Source organism: Pinus tabuliformis, chromosome 6, assembly GCF_031772625.1.
Source record: "Pinus tabuliformis cultivar Carrire ecotype Pingquan chromosome 6, CPIR1, whole genome shotgun sequence".
Classification (NCBI taxonomy): domain Eukaryota; kingdom Viridiplantae; phylum Streptophyta; class Pinopsida; order Pinales; family Pinaceae; genus Pinus; species Pinus tabuliformis.
The window spans coordinates 73108600-73116906 of NC_142292.1; the positions used below are offsets into that span (position 1 = coordinate 73108600).

Genomic DNA, 8307 nt, shown 5'->3' on the forward strand with positions numbered 1-8307 from the left:
TTTTTCATTTGTCTTATATTGTATTATTTATTATTATTATTATCAAATATCATAAGTCAACTTCCTATTAAGTATTAAAATGAACATTATTATTATTATATTTAAGACGGAAATTGAACATTGCATGTTGATTTTTTTTTTTTTTTAATTAATAATTTTTTCAATGCTATATGTTAAGTTTATAGTATTTATGAGACTTATCATGTAAAAGCCATAGGTTCAAAATCCTATAATTAAAGATCTACTCATGTTAAGGATTGGTGGATGATTTTGACATCTTAGATATTCTTTGATTATGATTTCTTAATAAAAAACTAACCTGGCAGCTCACAAATAAACTATTATATCTATATATATAATAAAATTAATAAACATTTAAATAAAATTAAAAAAACTAATAAAATATTATTAAAATTTACAAAATAATAAATTAATTTTGATTTTCACTAGTGCAAGGATATTTTGAATAATTTATTAATTTAAAAATATATATTTTTTTCACTTAATTTCGGTCCTTGAATAAATAAATGGACAATGTTTGTATTATTTAAAGATTTATATATATATATATATATATATATATAATTTAGATTTACACTAGTGCAAGGATATTTTGAATGATTTATTAATTTAAAAATATATATTTAAATCTGTGATGGTATGTTTAAAGGTTTTTTAATTTGTATTGTTTTTGTAATGGATTAATTAAAATATATATTTTTAAATTGGTAATGGTGATGTTTTTAATTTATATATAATAATTTAAATTTAAATATATTGTGATATAAAAAGAAAAGTTAAATGAGTTTAGAGTATGTTTTATAATTGATTTTGTTTAGTTAAGAGTTTGTTTTTTGGGATATTAGGAAATAGGTTAAAAGTCTAAGATCTAGATGCATTTAACTTGAGTGAAAATCTGTCCTTTACAGAATATCAGAGGGTAATTCTAAGTGGTTTGGTTTTTTTGAATAAAAACATCAGAGAGTAATTCTAATTGATATGATTTTCTTTGAATAATAATGATGAGTCAACCTACAATTGAATAGTAACTAATAATAACTATCTCCATTTCTAATTTAACAAATAAATTATAAATTTTCTTACTATATTGAAAAATACTAAAATACTCTAAACTAATTAAATATACATATTCATTATATATATTATACATTAATAACTTTCCTAATATACAATATAATATAATATGATTATCTCTTTAAAGCGTGTTATCACTGAAAATTCTGTTTCCAAAAATTGCTCAGACTAGCTTAAGGACAAAGTGTTTTCGCAGCGCTACATGTTTAGGTGGTTTCGTAGCGTGCTACGAAATTGGGGATTTGTTCAAACAATAAATCAGGGTTTAGAGCCACACCAGAGCCTTTTTGGTCTATCACAAAAAGTTGTTCAGTTGCAGCCCATTAAGATTAATCTTCAAGAGGAATCATGTTTAAGAATTACTTCTTTTGTGGCTGATGGCATTGTGGTAAATCCTGGTGATGTTTTACCTGATACTTCGGTGAACGCCCTTTACTTCAGTCTCAAGGAGATTGACCTTACAATTCCGGTAGATGCAGCAAAGCTAGATCAAGACATTTGCAAAATTGTTGATAACTGCTTCACAGGGGCAAGACTTCATGTTGAAAGATTGATTTTTATACAGTCACCATATTTGTCATTTGAACTTCTCAATCTTGAAAAAGATCCAGCTTGTTTTTCTTTATGGAAGGGCCAGCCTATTGATTCCAGTTAAAGAAAATGGTTTTTGCGGGCAACACACTTGAGTTTATCTCTAGGACGGGAAGTACTTGTTTTTCTCAGTCCGGCTGCTAGAAATTCACATAACCCAAAACCGATTCCAGATGTGCCAGATGACTTTTATGAGTTTACTACAGAGGATTATAATCGACTGTTGTCCAGCAAGAAAGAAGGTGATTTTTAGTTTGGTTTATGGTTTCTGGAATTCAGGATTCATAGGCCGATAGGTTCACAAATTAAATATATTCTGCAAATAATGAAACTACTGTTTGATGAATTGTGAACATGCCACCATGCATACTGGAGACATGGTTATTGTTTCTTTCCAAAAGGTGCTGGCAATAGGAAAATGCAGTCACTCCCTAAAGCTGTTATATACATAGAAAATGCACTTTTAGCTAAAGGCCGCAATGGTGAGATGTCGTGGCTTATGAAACGGACTTTCCGCATACCATCAGAGCGGGGTAACGAGCACGCGGCACTTTAAATTGGGATGCCTTTTATTATGGATGAGCTGGCACGTGAATCATTGTCATTTTGGGTGAAAGCCTTCTCTGAGGATACTGCTAGGAGGCTTGAAAACTTCGGCTTTCTACAGTTTAGACCTGGAGGTGAATATCACGGCAATAATCCAGAGATGTCAAAATTGTTACATAAAGCTTTCGTGAGAAAAATGAAAACGCATTTTCAGTCTACCAGCAACACCTTGCTAACCGGCCAGTAAATGTCCTTCGTGACCTCCTAGAATTTGCAAGTGATCGGCCTTCTATTTCTGTTGGGAAGGTCGAACCAGCTTCAGAAATTGTGCAGCGCTTTTGCACTGGGGGCATGTCACTTGGTGCTATTTCAAGGGAAACACATGAATCGATTGCCGTGGCAATGAACAGAATAGGAGGAAAATCAAATTCAGGGGAAGGTGGTGAGGATCCTGTGCGTTGGAGACCTCTATCAGATGTAGTTGATGGATATTCATCAACATTTCCACACCTTAAAGGTCTTCGAAATGGTGACACTGCCACTAGTGCAATTAAACAGGTTGCTTCAGGTCGGTTTGGTGTTACTCCAACCTTCCTAGTTAATGCAGATCAGTTGGAGATCAAGATTGCACAAGGAGCAAAGCCAGGCGAAGGAGGGCAACTGCCTGGAAAGAAAGTCAGCACTTACATAGCAAGATTGCGTAACTCTAAACCTGGTGTACCTCTGATATCACCTCCTCCACATCATGATATCTACCCTATTGAGGACCTTGCGCAATTGATGTTTGACCTTCACCAGGTCAATCCAATGGCAAAGGTTTCTGTCAAGTTTGTAGCAGAGGCTGAAATTGGAACTGTTGCCTCTGGAGTTGCAAAAGGCAATGCTGATATAATACAGATATCAGGACATGATGGGGGCACTGGAGCAAGTCCAATAAGTTCTATCAAACATGCAGGTGGTCCTTGGGAGCTTGGTCTTACAGAGACACATCAGACACTTATTGAGAATGGGCTGCGCGAAAGGTGGCAGAGCAGTAAAAATCTCAAGGGAAATGGAAATTGTTTACAACAGTTTCGCAGTTTCGTAGCGCGCTACGAAATTGCGAAACTGCTGTAGGTGTTGTTTTTAAAACGCAGGCAAACAGTTTGAAGGAAGAATCAGAAATTTGCAAAGGGAACACCTCAGTGACATGAAAGGGATCAAAGGAAGCTGCTACAGCCATTCAACATTTGCCAGGCGTACCTTTAACAAAAGGTGAAATCTTTTAACCTAAGTTTAAGATTTTTGGTTATAAAGCCACTTTATTCTCGGTGATTAGGGTTTGGAGAAGAGCTGCATACGAAAAGTTTTGGTTGGCACACCTGTCTACCAAGGAAGCCTCCAGCATATCAGGAGCATGGTGTTACCCTATTCTCTTGGGTTATTAAAGAATTAAAGTATCCACTGCTGCATACTCGGTGATGGGGGACCAGAATCGAAAATTTAGGGATATTTTCAGCCAATACAGAACAGATCAAAGCCTTCGGTATTCAAAGCCAGCATGGGACATTAATTGCCCATCTTATGCCATCTCAGCTGAACGAAGAGAAAGCCAGGTGTCAAAGCTGCGAGGAGGATGAAGTTAGAGTTATAATTAAATTAGGACTCTTTAAACTCCATGTTCAGCACTTATTGTATTTAATGAGTCAGTTCAATAGCAGATAGGGGTCATTAGTGTCAGTCATCGAGCTCCCCTCATGCTGGAGGAGGAGGCTCCAAGTAGTTAGAATTATGTTTCTATATATAGCTGGATTATCTATGTAATAGGGGTTGGATGTTTTTGGAGAAGACTGTTTTGGTTTATGTATAGCAGATTTCAGTAATGCAAATGACTGTTGTTTCTTCTCAGGATTCACAATAGATCTTATTGTTCAAATGTATGATGGTTTATTCTCTTTAATGTTCTTTTACAGTTTGGTTAATGCATAATCACTCAGAACTCATGAATCATGCTCTGACTTCCTGTATGCCTAGGCAAACTGTGTTTCATGTAAGTTATGTTGAACATTAGATGTAAAGTGCCCTGATTTCTATGAAAGGATAGTGTTATTGTTTACTGAGATATTAGTGACTCCATAAGCCCAATGGGAAGCAATTCTATCCAGCCAGTACATTTTTCATGTGTCTTGTAAGAGTTAGCCATCTTGTTCAATATCAATAACCTATGAGAGAGCCCTCTCAGACTAAGGAGGCTAAGCCTTAGTTAAAAGCTTGGTTTGAAACAGTTACGCAGAGTCTTGCTGATTGGCAGCCTTCAGTACCTGATTTTGTGATAACAAAGCGCATATATGGTTAAAGCACACCATCATTATTATTGTTTTTTTTAATATTAAATATTGATAACTTTCATAATATACACTATTATAGAACTTGATTCTCTCTTTAAAGGGCATAAATGGTCAAAGCACACCATCATTATTATTGGTTTTTTTAATTTTTAATTAAACATTAATTGGTAAAGTTCGTGTTTTCGTTAGAATATATGAAGGTTGAAAATTTGAATTGATATGTTTGACTTATAACTTTTTTTATAGCTATTTGGTGAGTATCATTTTTGTAATGATCTCTAGTGTACCTTATGATAAATCCATGTTGAAACTTGTCTCCCAAATCATGCTAGGTCTTTAGAGTTTAGAGATTTTTATGGGAGTGTTCAAACTCCTTATTTTGGAAAAACGGTTTTTTTTTTTTTTAAGAAATATGAGGCAGGGTGAATGGTTTATAATTTTATTTAAAGTGGTTTATATATATAAAAAAAGGAAATATTAAAGTAGATTTATTAGAAGGGATTATTTTTTGTCAGTTTATTAGCAAAGCTTAATTCTGAGCACGTCGAGAGGAATTGACCCATGATCTCACAATAGCGAGCTGATTTTAGTGATGGAACCTCGACCAATTGAGCTAACCATCGAGGCTTTATATATATATAAACCATAATTCCATTCATAGGTATAAGCGAAAATTACATTTCTTATATACACAATCAATGTGTATTTAAATATCCAAAGGGACCAAAAGAAGAAGCACTTGTGTGAGCTCAATATATGGATAAAGCTCCTATCACCGAGAGTATAACTACACGCTAATACATCAGAAATATTTGTTGAGAAATATACATAATAAACACATTTTTTGGTGGTAGCCACATAGGCTTAAAAAAACTAGCTAATTAAAGCACCAACCATAAAGTATAGAATAGCAAAAAGGGTCAAGAGTAGAAATGTATGCAGATTATGATGTTGTTGATCATTGGAAAATTTCCCTATAGAACTAGTGATGAAAATAAAAAATTTAACCATCTTTTTTTTCTACAATACTCCACAAACCTTGTGCCAAGTTGAGCCCTTCTTTTGACAACCCATTCATCATTATGTTTTTGTCCCTATAGATGTGGTGGCATGAGAAATGAGAGAAAGAATCAATAATATGCTTGATTTCCTCCATTATTGGCATAAGGATGATATTTCTGCAAACTTGAGATTAAACAATTTGAGTGAGCATTGAGTCCCCAAATATCTGGATTTGAGTGCAATGCTTTTCCAAAGCAAACAATAGTAAGAATTTGTAGGCAAGGAATTCTGCTTGGTTGTTGGTCCCATTGGCCAAGGCAGATTTAACATTATAGAAATGTTCTTTCAATAGGAAGAGGACAAATCCTCCTCCACTTTGTTGTCCCATGTTTGATGAGGCACCATCAGAAAAGGCCCATGGATGAGATTTGTTTATCAATTTCAACCTAAGGAATTTTTGCAAACTTGAGATTAAACAATTTGAGTGAGCATTGAGTCCCCAAATATCTGGATTTGAGTGCAATGCTTTTCCAAAGCAAACAACAGTAAGAATTTGTAGGCAAGGAATTCTACTTGGTTGTTGGTCCCATTGGCCAAGGCAGATTTAACATTATAGAAATGTTCTTTCAATAGGAAGAGGACAAATCCTCCTCCACTTTGTTGTCCCATGTTTGATGAGGCACCATCAGAAAAGGCCCATGGATGAGATTTGTTTATCAGTTTCAACCTAAGAAGACGAGGGGAAAGAGATATTTTTCTTGGGAAGATGACTTAAAATGGCTATCATTTCCACATTGGAGTGGTCAGGGATTGATAATTGTTCATTGATCCAGGTGGCTCCAGACACATGCAGAAGTCCAAGAGGGCTAAAAATGGTCAAAATTCAAAATGTTCAAATTTCAACAAACTCAACATCAGATCGAAGTGCTAGTCACCCTGATTACAACGGTGTGAACGCCACTCAAACCCAAGCTTGTATGAGGAAGATAGAGCAAGTCAAAGTTGTGGTAAAAGTTGGCAATGGGCCAGGTTTAAGTGTTCTACAATTTGACCGACACCGGGCGTGAAAACTGAGCTCTCGAGAGTGAGAAAATTTATGGGTCGGTTAGTTTGCTTAATAACCCCTAATATGGAAAAAATTGAATTATTTGTTTATTAAAAACAAAATAATATTAAAAAAAGGGCCGCCACCCCCGCATGGATCCACACCACATACATGTAAACCAAAAGATATGGTTAAGCGGGGGCCACCCCTAGTGGACCCGCCAACCCCGGTGGAATGACTGTAACACAAAACATTAGGACGGGGCCGCGTGGAGCAAACCCCGCCCACCAATGAACACCATATATACGCTGACCACCAGTGCAACAAAACCATTAACCGCCAACATTTTAAAACTGTTTTCCATTTAAAACAAATAGTTTGCCAATTTTGGAGTGCGGGGGATTCGAACCCCAACCTCCATCGTCTCAGAGGACTCTGCCACTGTTGAGCCACGGGGCTCACCCTTGGTGGCTCCGCCCTTCAATTGATACCTATACTCATAGATTGTAGATGCACGGGGGAGGAGCTGACACATTTTTAACCAAATGTTATTATTTTATTACAGAGGTGGAACCCGGACTGCAGAACCTTGAGCCAGGAGCAGAACCATGATTTTCACATTTTTCGAGACAAAATCTTTTGCAGAGAATATTCCTTGATGCTAGAAAGATTCCCGAAGGAGGCAAATTTTCATTTTGTCAAAATTATATGAAGTTTATAGTCATTTTAACCAGAATTTTGCAGGGAACACAATGGTGAAATCAGAATCACCATCTGAGAAGCATATTTGGAGATTCTCGGCTGAGAAGAATCTTAGAGAATCTTGAGGGAATCTTCCAAATTCCTTGGAGGCTGAAATTTCCCAGATTCAGAATGTAGTCAAGTTCATACTCAAAATTCTCAGAATTTTGCAAGGATCTCAATGGTGAGATCAGATTTGTGATTTGAGCAACATATATCTGGTCAGCCCATGGAGCAGGATCTTTGGAGAATCTAGGGGAAATCTAAAAGATTCCTACAGGCCCAGATTTTGACGGTGTCAGAATTTGACAAATGGATAGTTGATTTTACACCTCTCGACGACAGAAATTAAGTGGTGCAGTTAGATTTTGTAGCTGAGCCTTCCATTTTTCGACTAACTTCAGAGGTGAAGGTACATGAATCAGTGATGTTATGTTTTCCTTCTTAACTGTTGAGATGATGTATTATGTTTTGAGATCCCTGTTTGATGTTATGTTGTGGGATCAATTTTGCCACATTATGTGAGATGCATTTAGCTTTTCATGCTATGTATTTTTGTGGAGATCCCCGTGTAACTATGTTGAAGGGATGCTCATTGCCACGTTGTGTGAGATCATTTTAATTTGTCATGCTGAGAGGAAGACTTCTTGAGTGAGAATTCTTGTAAGCGAAATGTCTCTTGGAGAGACAAGCCACTCTTGTTTGAGGGCATATGACCTTGCTATGAGAAAGTGTTGTCCATGTACATCATCATCATTTCCAGCATTATATGAAGTGACCAACACCACCTTGACACCGAGCACGGAGACGTAGTCCACACTTGACAAACTCCGTTATCAAATGTGTCGTGTTCATGACTTGTTGATCGTTGTCATGTTTCCTCTTGTTTAAGAATGCACATATGTTATTTTATGCTCTTTAAAATGCAATTCTCACAACACACAAAAGTAAAAGGTCTTG

At 36.0% G+C, this 8307-nt stretch overlaps 1 pseudogene; it reads left to right on the top strand.

Moving 5' to 3' along the window:
• Window positions 1-2104: 2104 nt before the first annotated feature.
• LOC149257308 (ferredoxin-dependent glutamate synthase, chloroplastic pseudogene) lies at window positions 2105-3490 on the top strand (annotated as a pseudogene).
• Window positions 3491-8307: the final 4817 nt, after the last annotated feature.